We start from the raw sequence: 21306 nt of genomic DNA on the forward strand, positions 1-21306 counted from the left end.
CATTGTCTGTTATCTTTCATAACTTTTTCTTCCCACCGAGGTTACTTTTCCTTTTAATCAAAGTTCAAAAGTTCAAAGTAAATTTATTATTAAAGTACATATATGCCACCATATACAGCCCTGAGATTCATTTTTCCTGCGGGCGTACTCAGTAAATCAAAGAACCATAACAGACAAGCAACCGAGACAAATTGCAACTACAAAGGAAATAAGCAAGCATTAAACATCAAGAACATGAGACGAAGAGTCCTTGCAAGCGAGTTCATAGGTTGTGGGAACAGTTCAGTGATGGGTAAGTGAAGCTGAATGAAGTTAACTTCATTGGTTCAAGAGCCTGATGGTTGAGGGGTAATAACTCTTCCTGAACCTGGTAGTGTGAGACCTGAGGCTCCTGTACCTCCTTCCTGATAGCATCAGCAAGAAGAAAGCATGACCTGATCAGTGGTGAGGTCTTTACCTATGATGGATAGGGCCATATTCCCCTATTTTTTTGTAGGATTTTCCATTCAAGGGCATTGGTGTTTGTGTACCAGGCTGTGATGCAACTAGTCAATATACACTCCACTACACATTTAGATGTATTAGATGTCATGCCAAATCTTCTCAAACTTTGAAGAACGTAGAGGCGCAGCTGTGCTTTTTTTGTAATTGCACTTGCATGCTAGGCCTAGAACGAGTGCTCTTAAATGATAACACCAAGGAATTTAAAGTTCCTGACCCTCTCTGCATTCCCAAGTGAAAATGGTCAATGACTTCCATGTCTGTTCATTTCCTCTGACAGTTTCTGTGTTTGCATCCTCCTGCTTGAAGATTTAAAAATATAATATGCAATTCTGTGAGTGTTGGTAGCCTCTCATTCTGTCTGAAGCAAAATTTTAGCAGACAGTTTTCCCACAGGATCCATAGAAGTGAGTTTAACACTTGTACCAGGTGTTTTCATGAAATTACAGCAGATGTTACCAGCTAATAATTAAACATAAGACTAATGTGTATTTTTTCACCTTCTGTCCCAGGAGAACATTCAAATTATATACCCAGCGTTGTCCTAGGTTTGTCAGCAGACAGTACAGTCCAGAGATCAAGTCTATGATTCTTAACCTTTGCATTATTATTTTACTTTGTCATAAACCACTTCACGGGCTAAATGTAGTCCTTGGGAATTCTTTGCAGGATGATAATTAAGCTCTTTTTTTTTGTTTCCTGACCTTAGAAGCAATATTGATTTTTCTGCTCAACACTTTAAAAGAAAAATATTTTTTTTCTTTCAAAGTTTAAAAGAAAAAGATTTTTGCTGCGAGCCTTCCAAATATTTGAAATGTTTTTTAGGCTTGTGAATAGTCCAATTAGAAAATACTGAATTTAAGAAAACTCCCCAAATGAGTTTTGAGTGTATTTAGGTGGTGCTTAACCTTGTTCTAAATGGAAGAGAAGAACTGAAGAAAGCTCTGAATTGTGGTCCAAATGGGCATCAGTTTATTAATGATTAGTATTTGAATTGTGTAGATTATTGATTGTTACAACGTGGAAGAGGCCTTTCCAGCCCTTTGAGCTACACCTCCCAGCAGTTCCATGGCTGGTAGGCTGCTCGATTGTGTCCTTCATGACTGAAACCAGCCATGAATAGTAGGCTATTACATTTTATTTAACAAATCAGTTTGCAACCTTGCTGAACTCCATGCAAGTAATTCCCTGAAGGGGTTGGTAAATAATGATAAAGTGGGAATCAGTATCTGTTTTTTTCCCAAATTTAATACATGCATCGAATGGCCAACTGTCTGAAGCTGCATGATATATTCGGTCAGTATGCCTTACAGTTTAGAAGAATGAGGAAAGACCCTATTGAAACAAAGAGATCATTCAGGTTTTTTGCAGTGTGCATGTTATGATAGGGGAAGAGGCACAAACAAGATTTAAAATATGCAAAATAAGGGGTCTCTTTAAAAACTGAGATGCATATAAATTTCTTCTCCTAGGTGGTGAGCCTCCCAAATTCTCTGACCCCACCCCCACCCCAGTAGTGGTGGAGAATAGATCATTCAATACACTTAGGGTGGAGATGGAGAAGTATTTGAAAGATTGAGAAATTGGGATTATGGAGACCTGGCACCGAAGAGGAGTGGAGTTCATCATAGGTTCAGCATGATCCAATCGGGTGGTGGGAAAACGTGAGGAGCTGAGCGACCTATTCCTGCTCCTGTTTTCTTGTATTTTTAAAATTAGTTTCTCAGGCACTGCAATCGTGCCAAGTGAATTTGATTAAGATTTTCACTATTGTTGATCCGTTATGAAAGCCCCACATTTTAATTTTAATTTTTAATTTTGTATTTACGCACAAGATGTATGTCAGAATAATGCTGAATGACAGACCTGGAAAAAACAGGGATTTTAAGCGTAATTACTTCTGCACAGTAAGAACCTTTTTTCCTGTATTTTTCATAAATATAAAAGGCTGAACAGGAGCAGTTTCCTAATACGAGAAGGAGCATACACATGAAAGTGATTGGAAAAGTCATATTACAACATCTCAAATAACCTTGAAAGTACTTTGATCCCAAGAGGTGTATGCTGATACTTTTGGCAGTACTCACTCACTTTTTTTTGAATATCAGCCAATAATGTTCTGCATTGGGGTTTTCCAGGTGCTCGTGACTTACTATCAAGATGGCGCTAAGCTATCGAGTCGTGGCTCAGGCTGGGTTCTGTTTTTAGGATTGTAGGGATGGTTTTTGGGGCAAATCAGGGAATTGTGGGACAGGTTAGGATCTAGGGATGGGGATGAAGAGTACTTAAAGGTCAGGGACAGGAGCTGTTGGTCAGAGTGTCCAGTGGTCTTCAAGAGAGTCTTCGGCGAGGAGACTACGCCAGGCACAATTGCAGAGAGTGAAGACATGACCGCTAAGCTGATTCAGTGTGCTATGTGCATGATGTGGGAGGTCAGGGACACTGATGGTGCCCCCGGCTGCTATAGCTGTGGAAAGTGTGTCCAGATTCAGCTTCTGAAGGAGCATGTTGCAGCACTGAAGAAAGAACTGGATGACCTCAGGTTTATCTGCGAAAATGAGGGTTTTCTGGACAGGACCTGCAGTGAGGTCGTTACACCGAGGATACCGGAAGAGAGAAAGGGGGTGACGATGAGGAAGGAAAGGATGCTTGAAGTACAGGAGACCCCAGGGGATGTACCTCTCGTAAACAGGTTCAACTTCTTGGAAGCTGTCAGGACAGAAGATACTGCCAGTCTGAAAGGCGGACAGGTATGCGAGCCGAAAATTGGTGCAGAAGCAGAGCCGAGGAGTCAGACATCAGGAAGAGCCGTGGTAGTAGGGGACTCCATAGTAAGAGGTACGGAAGGGGGTTTCTGCGGCAACAGGCGAGATTTAAGGATGGTGTGTTGCCTCCCTGGTGCAAGGATCCAGGACATCACGGACCAATTGCAGGGAATCCTCAAGGGTGAAGGTGAACAGCCGGAAGTGGTAGAGCATGTCGGCACAAATGACATCGGGAAGAAGAGGAAGGACATTCTGCAGTGGGACTTCAGAGAACTCGGAAGTAGGCTGAAAAGCAGGACTTCCGGGGTGGTTATCTCTGGTTTGCTTCCAGTTCCTCATACTGGAGAGGGCAGGAACAGGGAGATAATGGATCTGAATGTGTGGTTCAGGAACTGGTGCAGGAAGCAATGATTTACATTCTTGGACGACTGGGATCTGTTTTGGGGTAGGGATGAATTGTACAAAAAGGACGGGTTGCACCTTAATAGGCGGGGGACCAGCATTCTGGCAGACAGGTTTGCCACTGCAACATGGATGTGTTTAAACTAAGTAGTGGGAGGGAGGGGATGAACTGGAAATATAAGGATGGAGTTAAAGGGAAAGTGAAAATAAGAAAAGCTAAAAAGGACAACAGAATCAATGGAGTAGAAAGCTCAAGAAGAGATCATACAGTATGGCCAAGTGAAATAGGAATTGATATGAAAGGAGAGGGGAGTACTGAATTAAAAGTATTATATATGAATGCACGAAGTATAAGGAATAAAGTAGATGAGCTTGAGGCTCAGTTGGAAATTGGCAAGTACGATGTTGTAGGAATAACTGAGACATGGCTTCAAGCGGGCAGGGCCTGGGAAATGAATATTCAAGGATATACATCTTATTGAAAGGACAGACTGACTGGCAGAGGGGGTGGGGTGGCTCTGTTGGTGAGGAATGATATTCAGTCCCTTGCGAAGGGGACATAGAATCTGGGGATGTAGAGTCAGTATGGATAGAACTGAGAAATTCTAAGGGTAGAAAGACCCTAATGGGAGTTATCTACAGGCCCCCAAACAGCAGTCTGGATGTAGGGTGTAAGTTGAATGAAGAGTTAAAATTGGCATGTCGCAAAGGTAATGATATAATTGTCATGGGGGACTTCAACATGCAGGTAGACTGGGAGAATCAGAATGGTACTGGACCCCAAGAAAGGGAGTTTGTGGAGTGCCTCCGAGATGGATTCTTAGAACAGCTTGTACTGGAGCCTACCAGGGAGAAGGCAATTCTAGATTTAGTGTTGTGCGATGAACCGGATTTGATCAGGGACCTCGAGGTAAAGGAACCATTAGGAGGTTGTGACCATAATATGATATGTTTTAACCTACAATTTGAGAAGGAGAATGGAAAATTGGATGTGTCAGTATTACAGTTGAACAAAGGGAACTATGGAGCTATGAGGGAGGAGCTGGCCAAAGTTCAATGGAACAATACTCCAGCAGGGAAGACAGTGGAACAAAAATGGCAGATATTTCTGGGAATAATGCAGAAGGTACAGGATCGGTTCATTCCAAAGAGGAAGAAAGATCCTAAGGGGAGTAAGGGGCGGCCGTGGCTGACGAGAGAAGTAAAGGGCAGTATAAAAATAAAAGAGAAGAAGTATAACATAGCAAAGATAAGTGGGAAGCCGGAGGACTGGGAAGCTTTTAAAGAGCAACAGAAAATAACAAAAAAGGCAATACGCCAAGAAAAACTGAGGTACGAAGGTAAACTGGCCAGGAATATAAAGGAGGATAGTAAAAGCTTCTTTAGGTATGTGAATAGCAAAAAAAAGTTAAGACCAAAATTGGGCCATTGAAGACAGAAACGGGTGAATTTATTGTAGGGAACAAGGAAATGGCAGATGAGTTGAACAGGTACTTTGGATCTGTCTTCACTAGGGAAGACACAAACAATCTCCCAGATGTAATAGTGGCCAAAGGAACTAGGGTAAAGGATGAACTGAAGGAAATTTATATTAGGCAAGAAACGGTGTTGGATAGACTGTTGAGTCTGAAGGCTGATAAGTCCCCGGGACCTGATGGTCTGCATCCCAGGGTACTTAAAGAGGTGGCTCTAGAAATCGTGGACGCATTGGTAATCATTTTCCAATCTTCTATAGATTCAGGAACAGTTCCTGCTGATTGGAGGGTGGCTAATATTGTCCCACTTTTCAAGAAAGGAGGGAGAGAGAAAATGGAATTATAGACTGGTTAGCCTGACGTCAGTCATGGGAAAGATGCTGGAGTCAATTATAAAAGAGGAAATTATGACACATTTGGATAGCAGTAGAAGGATCAGTCTGAGTCAGCATGGATTTATGAAGGGAAAATCATGCTTGACTAATCTTCTGGAGTTTTTTTGAGGATGTAGCTATGAAAATGGACAAGGGAGAGCCAGTGGATGTAGTGTACCTGGACTTCCAGAAGGCTTTTGATAAAGTCCCACATGGGAGATTAGTGGGCAAAATTAGGGCACATGGTATTGGGGGCAGAGTACTGACATGGATTGAAAATTGGCTGGCCGACAGGAAACAAAGAGTAGTGATTAACGGGTCCCTTTCGGAATGACAGACTGTGACCAGTGGAGTACCGCAAGGTTCGGTGCTGGGTCCGCAGCTGTTTACAATATACATTAATGATTTAGATCAGTGGTTCCCAACCTTTTTTTGGCCATGCCCCACCTAATCACCTCTAAAATCCTGATGCTCCCTGTGGTGATATATAATTCTTATTATTCAAAAAGTGAACTCCTATTCACCTGGAGGAAGCCTAAAAGACCATTAACTTGGTTTAAACAAGCTTCCAAAGAACATGGCATTCATGAAAGAGAAAAATGAAAGAACCAAAGGACTGTTAAAGTTCTGAGGAAGAAATTACTAAGAAACTGTAAAAAAAAGAACATTAAGTGATATTAAAATAATAATAATGATAAATATAATAATAAAAGAGTATTCACTGGTAATAAAGAGAGAGCGAGAAAATAGAATATTGAAATATATGTGGATTGTCTCATATGTGGATGATAATAATAATTAATAAATAAAACAATGCCGATTCGTTTCTACAGCATACAGAGACAGCTACATCGTTTAAAAGAGATGACGCAATGTACACACCTTCACACCACCAAGAACCGAAAGCTACTGCAAAAAGCAGCATTGGCGCGACCTCGTACGAGTTTCTTACGCGTTTGGACTTGTTCATTCGTTCCTTCCTACATCAGTCAATTCATTAATTTAATTATGAAAGCCATTTGATGGTTGTAATGATGGTGATACACTATATATACAGTACATATGCAATTACACATGTACGTACAAGTATTTTTATGTATGCATACTGTATATACACATATGTATTAACTCGCACACACACTCATACTCACACAGACTTACTAGAAAAAATTCACTGTTAATAACTCATTCTCGAATTGCCCCCCTTAAAAATCAAATTACCCCCTGTGGGGCGTATGCCCCATGTTGGAAACCACTGATTTAGATGAAGGGATTAAAAGTAACATTAGCAAATTTGCTGATGACACAAAGCTGGGTGGCAGCGTGAAATGTCAGGAGGATGTTATGAGAATGCAGGGTGACTTGGACAGGTTGGGTGAGTGGGCAAATGTATGGCAGATGCAGTTTAATGTGGATAAATGTGAGGTTATCCACTTTGGTGGCAAGAACAGGAAGGCAGATTACTATCTAAATGGAGTCAAGTTAGGAAAAAGAGAAGTACAACGAGATCTAGGTGTTCTTGTACATCAGTCAATGAAAGCAAGCATGCAGGTACAGCAGGCAGTGAAGAAAGCTAATGGCATGCTGGCCTTTATAACAAGAGGAATTGAGTATAGGAGTAAAGAGGTCCTTCTGCAGCTGTACAGGGCTCTGGTGAGATCCCACCTAGAGTATTGTGTGCAGTTTTGGTCTCCAAATTTGAGGAAGGACATTCTTGCTATTGAGGGAGTGCAGCGTAGGTTCACAAGGTTAATTCCTGGAATGGCGGGACTGTCATATGTTGAAAGATTGGAGCGACTGGGTTTGTATACACTGGAATTTAGAAGGATTAGAGGGGATCTGATTGAAACATATAAGATTATTAAGGGATTGGACACGCTGGAGGCAGGAAGCATGTTCCCGCTGATGGGTGAGTCCAGAACTAGAGGCCACAGTTTAAGAATAAGGGGTAGGCCATTTAGAACAGAGATGCGGAAAATCTTTTTCACCCAGAGAGTGGTGGATATGTGGAATGCTCTGCCCCAGAAGGCAGTGGAGGCCAAGTCTCTGGATGCATTCAAGAGAGAGATAGAGCTCTTATAGATAGTGGGGTCAAGGGATATGGGGAGAGGGCAGGAACGGGGTACTGATTGTGTATGATCGGCCATGATCACAGTGAATGGCGGTGCTGGCTAGAAGGGCCGAATAGAATACTCCTGCACCTACTGTCTATTGTCAAGGTCCCGTGGTTGGCAAGTCCTGGAGTCAATACTCAGAGGTCAAGTCCAGAGATCAAATGTCGAAGCCCCGGGTCAGTGTGTCTGGTCCAGGGACTGGATGTTTAGCAGTCCAATGCTAATGAGTCAGAGAGTACGGAGCCAAGAACTGTTGGTCAGAGGGCCCAGAGTTGGTCTATCCTGGGCAGTCTGTATGTGTGAGTGGGTGGGTGGGAAAGAATGCTTCTCTTTTGTTGTTTTGCTTTTGTTATTTTGTTGTACTAGTGTTATTGTTGCTTGTATTGTTCTGCGGAACATTGTGGGACATGTTTGTTGGCTTCGGAATGTGTGGCATCGCTTGTGAGCTAACCCCAGCACATCCTTAGGTTGTGTTGATTTCTGCTGTAAGGTTTGATGCAGACGTGATAACTAAGTAAATCTGATCTGATCTGAGATTGTTTTATTTGACAGAGCTTGTAATATTACTTGCATCCTGGCGGGGAGGTTTGACAGTGCTGTTGGGGAAGGCCTAGACTGAGTTAGCAGAGGAGTGAGGCTCAATATTTGTTCAGGAGGAGAGGTACAGTCACCTAGAAGAGAAGAAGTAAGTCCAGTTTGAGCAAGAGGGTAAACATACATGAGTAGAATATAGAACTGAATTGCATCTATTTTAATAATTTAACTGGTGTGGCAAATGATCTCAAAGCTTTAATTAATATGCAACCACAGTATTGTTGCCATTACTGAGACCTAGTTGAAAGCTGAGCAGGACTGTCAACTGAATATCCCAGGGTACAGAGTTGTCAGGTAAGATGGATGTAAGGGAGGAGGCAGCATTGAACTGTTAGTACAGGGGATGCATTACTTAAGTCTAGAAAGAGGATTTCCAAGAAGGCTCCTCAAAGAAGACGAGTTCTGGTGCAGGAGGGAAAGAGGGGAGTAGTAGTGAGAGGAGACTCAATAGTCAGGGGAACAGACAGGAAATTCTGTGAACAGGACACTCGGATGGTATGTTACCTCCCAGATGCCAGGGTCAGGGATGCCTCGGATCACGTCCACAACGTTTTGGAGAGGGAGGGAGAGCAGCTCGATGTCTTGGTACATATTGGTTTCAATGGCATAGGAAGGAAAAGCAAAGAAGTCCTAGAAAGAGAATTTAGGGAGCTAGGTAGAAAGCTGAGAAGCAGGATCTCCCAGGTAGTAATTTCTGGATTGCTTTTTGTGTCACGTGCCAGTGAGAGTAGAAACAGGATTATTTGGCAGATTAATGTGTGGCTGAGAAGCTGGTGCAGGGGGCAGGCCTTCAGGTTCTTGGGTAATTGGGATCTCTTCTGTGGGAGGTATGACCTGTTTAAAAGTGACTGGTTGCACCTGAACCCAAGGGGAACCAATACAGTATTCTTGTGGGCAGGTTTGTTAGAGCTGTTAGAGAGGGTTTAAGCTAATTTGGCAGGGGGCTGGAAACCAGAGTGAAAGGACTCAAGATAGGATGGATGGTAAAAAAGCAAAGATAGTGTGCAGTCAGCCTGTCAGGAAGGGCAGGCAGATGATAGGACAAAATTGTAGCCGGCAGGGTGAGTATCAGTGCATTAAGGATGCAGAATCAAAGAGAGTAGCAAATGCAGTACAGGTGTCCCCCACTTTACGAATGTTCGCTTTACACCACTTTGCTGTCACAAAAGACCTACATTAGTAACTTTTTTTTTACATGACAAAGAGGATTTTCGCTTTTAAGAAAATTTTTCCCATATAAATTAATGGTTCTTTGCTTTACAACATTTCAGCTTAAGAAAGGTTTCATAGTTACACTCTACCTTTGTAAAGGGAGGGGGGACATCTGTACTCAGTGTTATATCTCAATGCATGGAGTATAAGAAGTAAGATGGATGATCTTATTGCATTATTACAGATTGTCAGGTATGATGTTGTGGCCATCATTGAATCGTAGCTAAAGGATGGTTGTAGTTGGGAGCTAAATATCCAAGGTTACACATTGTATCGGAGGGATAGAAAGGTAGACAGGGGGTGGCATTGCTCTGCTGGTAAAAAGTGGCATCAAATCAGCAGAAAGATATGACATAGGATCAGAAGATGTTAAATCCTTGTGGATTGAGTTAAGGAACTGCAAAGGTAAAACGACCCTGATGGCAGTTATATACAGGCCTCCCAACATCAGGGATGTGGATCACAGATTACAACAGGAAATAGAAAAGGCATGTCAAAAGGGCAGTGTTATCTTAGTCACAGGAAATTTCAGCATGCAGGTTGATTGGTAAATTCAGCTTGGTAATGGATCTCAAGAGAATGAGTTTGTTGAATGCCTAAGAGATAGCTTTTTAGGGCTGGTTGTCATTGAGCCTACTAAGGAATCAGCTATGCTGGATTAGGTGTTATGTAATGAAATGAAGGTGACTAGGGAGCTTAAGGTAAAGGAATCCTTAGGTAGCAGAGATCACAATATGATTGTGTTCATCTTGAAATTTGATAGGGAGAAAGTAAAGTCTGATGTAACAGTATTTCAGTGGAGTAAATAAAATTACAGTGTTATGAGAGAGGAGTTGGCCAAAGTAAACTGGAAGGAGATGCTGGCAGGGATGATAGTAGAGCAGCAAAGGCGTGAGTTTCTGGGAAAAATGAGGAAGATGTATTCCAAAAATGAAGAAGTACTCAAATGACAAAATAGTACAACTGCAGCTGACAAGGGAAGTCAAAGCTAATGTAAAAGCAAAAGAGAGCGCATACAACAAAGCAAAAATTCGTGGGAAGACAGAGAACCTTTTAAAATCCTACAGAGAGCCATTAAAAGAATTATTAGGAGCGAAAAGATGAAATGTAAAAGCAAGCTAGCAAACAATATCAAAGTGGATAGTAAAAGCTTTTTAAAGTATGTTTAAAATAAGGATGAGAGTGGGTACAGGACCACTAGAAAATGAGGCTGGAGAAATAATAACAAGGTCCTTGGAGATGGCAATGAACTAAATGAGTGTTTTGCATCAGTCTTCACCGTGGAAGATACTAGCAGTATGCCAGATGTTGAAGGGTGTGCGGGAAGAGAAGTGAGTGCAGTTACTATTACAAGGGAGAAGGTACTCAAAAAGCTGAAAGACCTAAGTGTATATAAGTCACCTAGACCAGAAGAACTGCACCCTCGGGTTCTGAAAGAGGTAGTGGTAGAGATTGTAGAGGCATTAGCAATGATCTTTCAAAATACTATAGGACTCTGGCATGGTGGACTGGAAAATTGTAAATGTCACTCCACTCTTTAAGAAAGGAGGAAGGTAGCAGAAAGGAAATTATAGACCAGTTAGCCTGACCTCAATGGTTGGGAAGATGTTGGAGTCAATTGTTAAGGATGAGGTGTTGAAGCACTTGGTGTCACAGGACAAGATAGAATAAAGTCAGCATGGTTTCCTTAAGGGAAAATCTTGGCTGATGAACCTGTTGGAATTCTTTGAGGAGATTACATGTATGATAGATAAAGGGGATGCAATGGATGTTGTGTATTTGGACTTTCAGAAGGCCTTTGACAAGGTGCCACACATGAGGCTGCTTACCAAATTGAGTCCATGGTATTACAGGAAAGTTACTGGCATGGTTAGAGCATTGGCTGACTGGTAAGAGGCAGCGAGTGGGAATAAAAGAGTCCTTTTCTGGTTTGCTGTCAGTGACTAGTGGTCCGCTGGGTCGGTGTTGGAACCACTACTTTTTATGTTATATATCAATGATTTATATGATGGAATAGATGGCTTTGTTGCCTAGTTGGCAGATGATATGAAGATTGGTGGAGGGGCAGGTAGTGTTGAGGAAACATGTAGGATGCAGAAGGACTTAGACAGATTAGGAGAATGGGCAAGATGGTGGCAAACGAAATACAATGTTGAAACATCCATGGTCATGCACTTTAGTCATAGAAATAAATGTACAGACTATTTTCTAAACAGAGAGAAAATCCAAAAGTCAGATGCTAAGGGACTTGGGAGTCCTTGTGCAGAACACCCTAAAGAATAACTTGCAGGTCGAGCCAGTGGTGAGGAAGGCAAATGCAATGTTAGTATTCATTTTAAGAGACCTAGAACAAAAGAGCATGGATATGATTTTGAGGCTTTATAAGGCACTGGTGAGGCCTCACCTTGAGTATTGTGAACAGTTTTAGACTCCTCATCTAAGAAAAGGTGTGCTGGCATTCGAGAGGGTTCAGAGGAGGTTCTTAAGGATGATTCCAGAAATGGAAAGGGTTATCATACAAGGAACGTTTAACAACTCTGGGTCTGTACTCACTGGAATTTAGAAGAATGAGGGGGGAATCTGATTGAAACCTTTCTAATGTTGGAAGGCCTATACAGAGTAGATGTGGAAAGGATGTTTTCTATGGTGGGGGAGTCTAGGTCATGAGAGCACAGCTTCAGGATAGAGGGATGTCTATTTAAAACAGAGATGCAGAGAAATTTCTTAACCAGAGGGTGGTGAATTTGTGGAATTTATTACCACTGGCAGTTGTGGAGACCAGGTCATTGAGTGCATTTAAGGCAGAGCTTGATAGGTTCTTGATTGAACACGGCATCAAAGGTTATGGGGAGAAGGTTGGGGAGTGGGGCTGAGGAGGAGAAAAAAGGATCAGCCATGATTGAATGGCAGAGCAGACTCAATGGGCCAAGTGGCCTAATTCTGCTTCTCTGTCTTATGGTCTTAAAAGAGGCCGTAAGGGTACAGATTAGGAACAAATCAGGTGTGGTCACTTTGCTGGAGTGTATTACAGACCTCCTAACAGACAATGGGAGATAGAGGCACGGATATGTAATAAGACTACTTGCAGCAATAGATTTCAGTTTCCCAAATATCAACTGATTAATAAATAATGTGTGGATGATCTCAGTGGATTGAGTTTCTCCAGAAGACTGTTTGCTCCTCAGATTCCAGAGGTTCGTGAACTCTGATCCAGCCCTCAAGAGTGAGATGGGAGAGGCCCATCAAGAGTATAAAATGTGTAAGAGATAACTAAAAAGGACTTTTGGAAAGAAGGGAGCCCATTCAATACCACAGTGCTAATCTTTGCCTGGAACCCAATGGTATTCACAGAAGGTTCAACTTTGGTGGGAAACTCAGCAAAGAGAAGGTGAAATTCTCGTTGGAACCTGCTTAAGTTAAGAGGAGGTACCCGATACCTTAACAGACTTAAGGGTTATGCATCATCCTTGCATTCAACTACAACACTCCAGTGCAAAAAAAAAGCTGCAGTGAAGGTGGTCCATGATGTTTCATTGCTGAGGTAGGTTTAGAGTTGTGTAGGTCAGTTCAAGAACCTGATGGCTGTAAGAAAGTAGCTCCTCCTCAACTTGGTGGTGTAGAACTTCAGTCTGCTCAATGATAGCAGTGAGAAGAGGCCATAGTTCAGAGCCCCTTGTAAATGCTAACAATGATGGGGAGGGCTGTGCTCATGATGGACTAGGTTTTGTCCACTACTCTCTGTGGCTTCTTACCCTCTTGTGCATTGGAGTGGATGAACCATCCAAGATACAACCAGTCAGGATACTTTGAATAGTGTATTTGTCTGTTGGAGTTTTTATTTTGGTATGTCAAATCTCCTTCGCCACCTTTTTAAAAAAAAAAGCAGACACACCGGTGTGCCGCCTTTGTTATTGCATCTAAGGGCTGGGCCCAGGACAGGTTAGACGAGATACTTCACGTCTGACCCACCAAAATGAAGTCTGATGTGTTGTCTTCCCACTTCCCTTTTCTGAAGTCAATGTTTATACTGAAAAAGGGCAGCAGGGAAAACTGGCAATTCGAGAGCTGTACAAATAAGGTCAACAGAAGGGAGAGTACTGTAACAAATGCCAAGGCACATGATTAATGATTCATTGGAAAGGTAGCCACTAATCAGAGCAACACAAAATGCTGAAGGAATTTAGCAGGTTAAGTAACATTTATGGAAGGAAGTGGACCGGCAATGTTTTGGGCCGAGGCTCTTTATCAGGACTGGAGGGGAGGGGTGCAGAAGCCTGAGTAGGAAGGTGAGGGGAGGACGACAAGCCCATCACCATCCTCATTGCCCAACCTCTTTCCTTTATTTCACTTTCTCCTTTCAGATTCCTCCTTGAGCCCTTTACTACTTCTACCTATCACTTCCCACTTTCTCACATCTTCCCAATTCCCAACCTACCTGCATTCCCCTTCATCTGGTCTCACCTATCACATGCAAGTTTGTACAACACCCACTTCAGGACGTTGAGAGACTCGTTCCAAAGGACATTGGGATTGAACTCTTGACATCCCAAACTGTAATATTGTGCTAACAGTTATGGTACTTGGTGCAGTCTATAGGAGACCCGGTTAGTAGTCTTCTCCATTACAAATGGTCCCAGGTAGCGTGGGGCCAACTTGCAGCTCTCAACTTTCAAAGAAGATCTCTAGGTGCCAACCTGACTTGTTTCTGTCTTGAGAGGCCTCACCTGTCAGTGGAGCCAATCTGCCCATTGGGTATGTTGTTTCTGATGGCAAAATAGAGAAGCCCTGGCCCATCACCACATGAGCTTGTACCAACAGTTCAGCAGTGGGAACTCCCATGTCAACCCCTTTGTGGCTAGAATCCCATTTGGCATCCAAAGGGAGACATGCCAGTAGAGGATGACTGGAGGTTATTGTGGGCATCTTCTGCCCAAACCAGTTGAGAGCTCCAGGCCATGGAGCTGGAAGAGACAAGGCAGCACAGGGTTGTCTCCAGCTCCAGATTCACCCTCTCAGTCTGGCTGTTAGATTGGGGGTGAAAACCTGATGAGAGATTTTCTGTGGCTCCCAAAAGAGAACAGGAGCCCTCCAAAAACAAGAGGTAAACTGTGGTCCTTGATCAGATACTTTGGCCTGAGGGAAGCCGTGCAGCCTGAACATATTCTGAACCAAGAGGGTGGCAGGAACTTGGGGACAGCAATGATGTGGGAAACTTTGAAGAACTGTTCTACAACAACCAGAACACTAGTGTTTCCATCAGCCAGTGCTGAAATCCACTGAGAGGTGGGACCGGGGGTAGTGAGGCACAGACAGCGGGCAGAACAGACCAGCAGTGCATTGATATGACATCTTGTTCTGGGCACAAGTGGGACAGGCAGAGACAAAGTTGTGGACATCCTGAGACATACGTGGCCACCAAAATCATCTCTATAAATCCTTGGATGGCCAACCAGACAGGAAGAGTGACCCCACTCCAACACACTGGGTTGTACAGTGGCAAGGACAATCAGCCTTTTGGGAGGCCCCACACTTGGGGGCTTGATCTGACTGTTGGGCAGCCTTCTCCTCTTTCTGTTCTCCACATAGTGGCAGCAGCTGTGCACGAGCAAGGAAGGATGTACTCTGGCATGGCGTTGTCCTCAGATGTCAAACTGGTGGGAGAGAGTATCAGCCTTGGTATTCTTGCTGCCAGGATGGTAGGTGAGGGTGAAATTAGACCAGGTGAAGAAGAGAGCCCAATGGGCTTGACGGGAGTTGAGTCTCTTGATGTCACGGATATAGAAGATGTTCTTGTGATCTGTCCTTACCAGAAAGGGGTGCTCTGCCACCTCCAGTCAGTGTTGCCATGTTTCCAGGGCTTCCTTGACAGCCAGAAGTTCTCAACATCATAGTTACACTCTGCAGGAGTCAAGTGATGGGAAAGAAAAGCGCAGGGGTGCAGTCAATTGTCTACAGGAGCGCTGTGAGAGTACAGGTCTAATGCCAACATTTGACAAATTAACCAACTGATTCAATAGATCCTGGAGCACATCATTGGCCAAGACCTGAAAAACCATCAGTGTTGGCCAGACCAAATGGAATCATGAGGTACTCATAGCGGCCGATGGAGGTGTTGAATGCTGTCTTCCTCTCAAGTTGTAAACCTTGTGCAGATCTGCAGTACCTTGGAGAATATGGTTGCTCCTTGGAGATGTTCAACTGCAGAGGCAAGCAGGGGAAAGAGGGTAGTGGTTCTTCACTTTGGTGGTGTTGAGGAGCTGATGATCAATGTAGGGACGGAGCTTGCCATCCTTCTTGTTCACAAAAAGAAGCTGGTAAGGTTGACGGACAGATAAATCCTAAGGCCATTGCTTCTTTGTATTTTTCCATGGCCACCATTTCAGGACCAAAGAAGGAAAAGAGCGAGCCATGAGGAGGACTGGTACCGGGTAAGATGTCAACAGCGTAGTTGTATGGCCAGTGTGGAAGTAGAGAGGTAGTCACCTTCTTACTAAAGACCTCAAGGTCAGCATATTCAGCTGGAACACCCGAACATATCCACACTAACAGTTGACACAGGAGGGGATTTGCAGACAGGGGCTTGAGATGCACCTAGATAGATAGATAGGCATGCCAGTCCCCACTCTTGGAGTATCTTTAGGGACCAGTTGATCCATGAGTTGTTGTTGAGATAGCCAGAGAAGATCAAGCTCTGGCAGCAGTTTGAGTGAACCAATAAGATAGGAGGAGAGCGGTTCCCTGGGATTGCCTTCTAGCACAAGTTCGAGGGGTTCAATGGAAGCATGGATCTTACCAGTGCCCAGAGACTGACCACCCGAAGCCTTGCCATTGATATTTCCTCTCAATTGCTGAGCCAGATATATATCCATGCCCCAGAGTCAATAAATGCCTGGAGCTCATGGGTCTGAGACACCTGCAACGAGGTATCTGGAAGCATTATGCAATTTGGGGACAATGATTGCAGTGAAAATCGATTCTTCAGAATTCCCCTTCTGCAGATATATATCCTCTGCCAGGAACTTGGGACACAATAGCCAGAAGTGCCTTGGAGTGCTACAGTAGGGGCAGGAACCTGTTCTCCTGTACCAATCTCACTCCTCCAGAGGAAGGTGTATGTGCTCCACCTGCATAGGCTCCTCCGTGGCTTGTGTACTGGGTGACGAGGGAGGGGGTGAAGATAGATGATGTTCTAAAGAGTAGGAAGTATGGGGCATTCTTTCTCTGCACCACTCAGTTGCCCAGTTGTCAATCCGCGTAGCTAGATTTATTGGGTCATGCAGGCCGTCTTACTCACCGTGCACTGTGATCTTTTGCACTTAGCCCACACTGGAAAGCAGTGATGAGGATCTCTCGTTCCACCCTGTCTCAACCGCAAGCATGCAAAACCTTGCAAAGTAGTCCCTCACTGTCCCTTTCCCTTGGCACAGGTCCAGGAGTTCGTGGGCTCCTAACCCCATACTGGAAGATCAAACACTCTCTTGAACTTGACTACAAATTGCTGGAAAGACTGGCTGCAGGGGAACTTTGTTCTCATAGAGCATTGAAATGGGTGAGTGGGGGGGGCGGTTCTGTCTAAGAGATTCACCATGTAAGCCAGTTTACACACACCATCACCGAGTTGACCTAGCTGGGCTTGGAAAGTCAGCTCGCGTTGAAGAACAAAATTCCTGCAGTGACTGGATTCACTGGAGTATCTGTCTGGTGGAGGGATACTCAGTTCTGTCACACTGTGTGATCTACCTCTGCCAATACAGCCTCCATTGACTAACTTCTCCCCTACCTGACCAATGAACCTCAGGGCCATGATCAGCTGCTGTCTCTCTGCAGGCTTCATTTGGTGGTTGAGACTTGCTGACAGGGATGTGCAGTGATGTCCAGGTGCAGGGGGAGTGACACAGAAGTGAATTGAACAGTTCCCTGAATTTTAATAAGGACTGTGCAAAGTAAAAGGGAAAAATAAATACTGGGCCAATCCGGCCATAAACTAAGACTGTCAAACTAAAGCTCATGTTAAACTAATACTAAATTAATTCTGCTCCTTTACAGCTTCAATCTAAGGGGTAGTTTTCTTTCGGAGGATGAGAACTAAGGTCAGCAGCGAGCGTAGACATCACTGTGCTTTGATCAAGACTTGACAAGACTGAAATGAAAGGAAGGGAATTAAATCAACCACAATGATTGGCTGGAACATGCATACTCATGAGCGTGATAGCTGCCCACCTGTGAGGGCACCCAAATGCCACTGCAGAGTCTGTGGTTGTGATACTATCTACATACAAGCCTTCTCCCCTAAACCTTCAGTGCTTCAGAGAAAACTAACCATGTTTGACCAACCTTATCTTAGAGATAATACTCTGTAATCCAGGCAGCATTATGCTGAACCTCTTCTGTACCCTCTCCTTCATATAACGTGAAAAGCGGAACTGCACACAATAGTCCAAATGTGGCCTAAACAATGCTTCACACAGCTGCAAAATACTTTCCTGACTTTTAGACTCAGAACCCCGACTGATGAAAGCAAATATGCTGTATGTTTTGTTTATCACCTTATCTACCTGTGTTGCCAGTTTCAAGAGCTGGAGACTTCGTCCCAAGGTCATTCTCTACAACAATGTCATCAACTTTTTCCTTTTCTCTTATAATTGACATCCCAAAATGCAATACGTCACACTTGTCAGGATTCAACTCCACCTTCCACTTGTCCACCCACATTTCCAGCTAATCTACATCTTGGGATATCCTTTAACAAACTTTTCACTATCCACAACTCCACTAATTTTTGTATCATCAAGGAAGTTAGCAGGAAAGTTGATGAAAGCAAGGCAGTGAATGTTGTCTACATGGACTTTTAACAAGACCTTTGACAAGGTCTCACATTGTGGGTTGGTCAAGAAGGTTCACTCACTTGGTTTTCAAGATGAGGTATTAAATTGGATTTGACATTGGCTTCATGGGAGAAGCCAGAGGATGGTAGCAGATAGGACTACTATGACTATGTTTTGTGACTGGAAGCCTGTGAGTAGTGGAGTGCCACAGGGACTGGGGCTGGGTCCATTGTTGTTTTCATCTGTATCAATTATCTGGATAATCATGTAATAAACTGGGTCAGCAGATTTGCAGACACTAAGAATCAGAACCAGAATCAGGTTTATTATCATTGGCATGTGTCACGAAGTCTGTAAACTTAGCAGCAGCAGTTCAATGTAATACATAATATAGAAGAAGAGGAAAAAAATAAGTAAATCAATTACAGTATATGTATATTGAATAGATTAAAAGTCATGCAAAAAAATCAGCAATAATATATATTAAAAAACGAGTAGTGTTCATGGGTTCAATGTCCTTTTAGGAATCGGATGGCAGAGGGGAAGAAGCTGTTTCTGAATCACTGATTGTGTGCCTTCAGGCTTCTGTATCTCCTACCTGATGGTAACAGTGCAGAAAGGGCATACCCTGGGTGCTGGAGGTCCTTAATAATGGACACTGCCTTTCTGAGATGCTGCTCCTTGAAGATGTCCTGGGTACTTTGTAGGCTAGTACTCAAAATGGAGCTAACTAAATTTACAACCCTGGGCAGCTTCTTTTGGTCCTGTGCAGTAGCTCCCCCCCCCCCCCACCCCCCATACCAGACAGCGATGTGACATGTCTCTATGGAACATCCATAGAAGTTTTTGAATGTATTTGTTGACATGCTGAATCTCTTCAAGCTCCTAATGAAGTGTAGTCGCTGTCTTGCCTTCTTTATATCTGCATCAATATGTTGGGACCAGGTTAGGTCCTCAGAGATCTTGACACCCAGGTACTTGAAACTGCTCACTCTCTTCTCTTCTGATCCCTCTGTGGACTGGTATGTGTTCTTTCATCTTACACTTCCTGAAGTCCACAATCACCTTTTTCATCTTACTGACATTAAGTGCAAGGTTGTTGCTGCAACACCACTCCCCCAGTTGGCATATCTCACTCCTGTATGCCCTCTCACCTCCATCTGAGATTCTACCAACAATAGTTGTATCATCATAAAATTTATCAATGGTATTTGAGCTATGCCTAGCCACACAGTCATGGGCATATAGAGAGTAGAGCAATGGGCTAAGCACACACCCCAGTGTTGATTGTTAGTGAGGAGGAGATGTTATCACCAATCCGCACAGGTTGTGGTCTTCCAGTTAGAAAGTCGAGGATCCAATTGCAGAGGGACTTACAGAGGCCCAGGTCCTGTAACTTCTCAATCAGGATTGTGGGAATGATGGTGTTAAGTGCTGAGCTATAGTCGATGAACAGCATCCTGAAATGGGTGTTCCTATTGTCCAGGTGGTCTAAGGCTGCCTGGGGAAGAAGTGGGCAGTGAGGAAGGATGTCAAATATTGCAGAGGTTGGTGAGGTGTAATTTGAAATATTGTATCCTGTTCTGGTCACCTACAGGAAAGATGGCAGTAGATTGAAAGAGTGCAGAGAAATTTACAAGGATGTTGCCAGGACTCCAAGACCTGAGTTATAGGGAAAGATTGAATAGATTAGGACTTTATTCCCTAGAGAGTAGGAGAAAGGGGTGAGATTTAACTGAGGTATAAAAAATTATGAGGGCCATAAAAAGGGTAATTGCCAAGAATAATCATGGTAATGAGACCGTGATCATCTATATCATAGCACACAGCATATAATGATGATGAAATAGGATAAATGCAAGCAGGCTTTTTCCACTGAGGTTGGGTGAAACTAGAACTAGAGGTCATGGGTTAAGGGTGAAAGGTGAAATATTTAAGAGGAACATGGGGGAACTTCTTCACTCAGAGGGTGGTGAAAATGTGGAACGAGCTGATAGTGGAAGTGTTGGGTATAGGTTCAATTTCAACATTTCAGAGAAATTTAGGTACATAGATGGGAGGAATACGAGGGCTACAGTCTAGGTGCAGGTCAATGGGACTAAGCGGATTATTAGTTTGGCATGGACTAGATGTCTGAAGGGCCTGTTTCTGTGCTGTAGTATGACTATTTGACTTCAAGCATGTGGGTACATAATTTTTTTTGAAGGTAATGAAAATATCCTTTACATATTGGACCAATCAATTTGGCTCAAGCAATAAATAACAGCATGTTGTTGTTTCTCTTGACATTTGATTCTGTTGTAATTATTGTTTTGGATAAAACAGTCCTGGCCACTTTCAAACAGTTCAAGCATCTTGCATTCCAGTGTGCATAACCTGTTAATTATTCAATGGTATAATCTGGGGTGTGTAAAAAAAAAAAAAAAGACATCCTAGTTGACTGAGCAAGATGTTTAATTATTCACACTTATGTGCTCTGCCAGTCTTACAAAGGGCAGACAGAATGAGTTAAAATACAAAGTAAATTTATTATCAAAGTACAATGTACAGTATATGTCATCAGATACTACCCTGAGATTAATTTTCTTGCAGGCATTCCAAGAGAACAAAGAAGTACAATGGAATCAATGATAACTGCACACAGACTGACAAGCAACAATATGCAAAAGTCAAACGGGAAATACAAAATAGAAACAAATAATAATAAATAATACTGAGAACACGAGTTGTGGAGTCCTTGAAAGTGAGTCCATAGGTTGTGTTCAATGATCAGTTCAGTGTTGTGGTAAGTGAAGATGTCCACACTGGTTCAGGAGCTTGATGGTTGAAAGATATTAACTGTTCCTGAACCTGGTAGTGTGAGACTGAAGGCTCCTGTGCCTCCTTCCTGATTGTAGCAGCACGAAGAGAGTTTGGCCTGGATGGTGGGGATCCTCGATGATGATGATGACTTCTTGTGGCGATGCTCCTTGAAGATGTGCTCAATGGTGGGAGAAGGCTTTTCCTCTGATGAGCTGAGCCACTTTTTGTAGTCTTTTTTGTTA

At 43.2% G+C, this 21306-nt stretch overlaps 1 long non-coding RNA gene across 2 annotated transcripts; it reads left to right on the top strand.

Moving 5' to 3' along the window:
- The first annotated feature begins 8461 nt into the window (after window positions 1–8461).
- LOC140723363 (uncharacterized) lies at window positions 8462–20987 on the top strand. Of its 2 annotated transcripts, XR_012097874.1 has the most exons (3): window positions 8466–8519; window positions 16865–16986; window positions 20855–20987. It is a non-coding gene; the product is annotated as an uncharacterized lncRNA (long non-coding RNA). The 2 variants fall into 2 exon arrangements; XR_012097873.1 differs by lacking the exon at window positions 16865–16986 and having other exon boundaries at window positions 8462–8519.
- Window positions 20988–21306: the final 319 nt, after the last annotated feature.

The sequence above is a fragment of the Hemitrygon akajei genome, chromosome 3 (genome assembly GCF_048418815.1).
Source record: "Hemitrygon akajei chromosome 3, sHemAka1.3, whole genome shotgun sequence".
In the NCBI taxonomy this organism is placed as follows: domain Eukaryota; kingdom Metazoa; phylum Chordata; class Chondrichthyes; order Myliobatiformes; family Dasyatidae; genus Hemitrygon; species Hemitrygon akajei.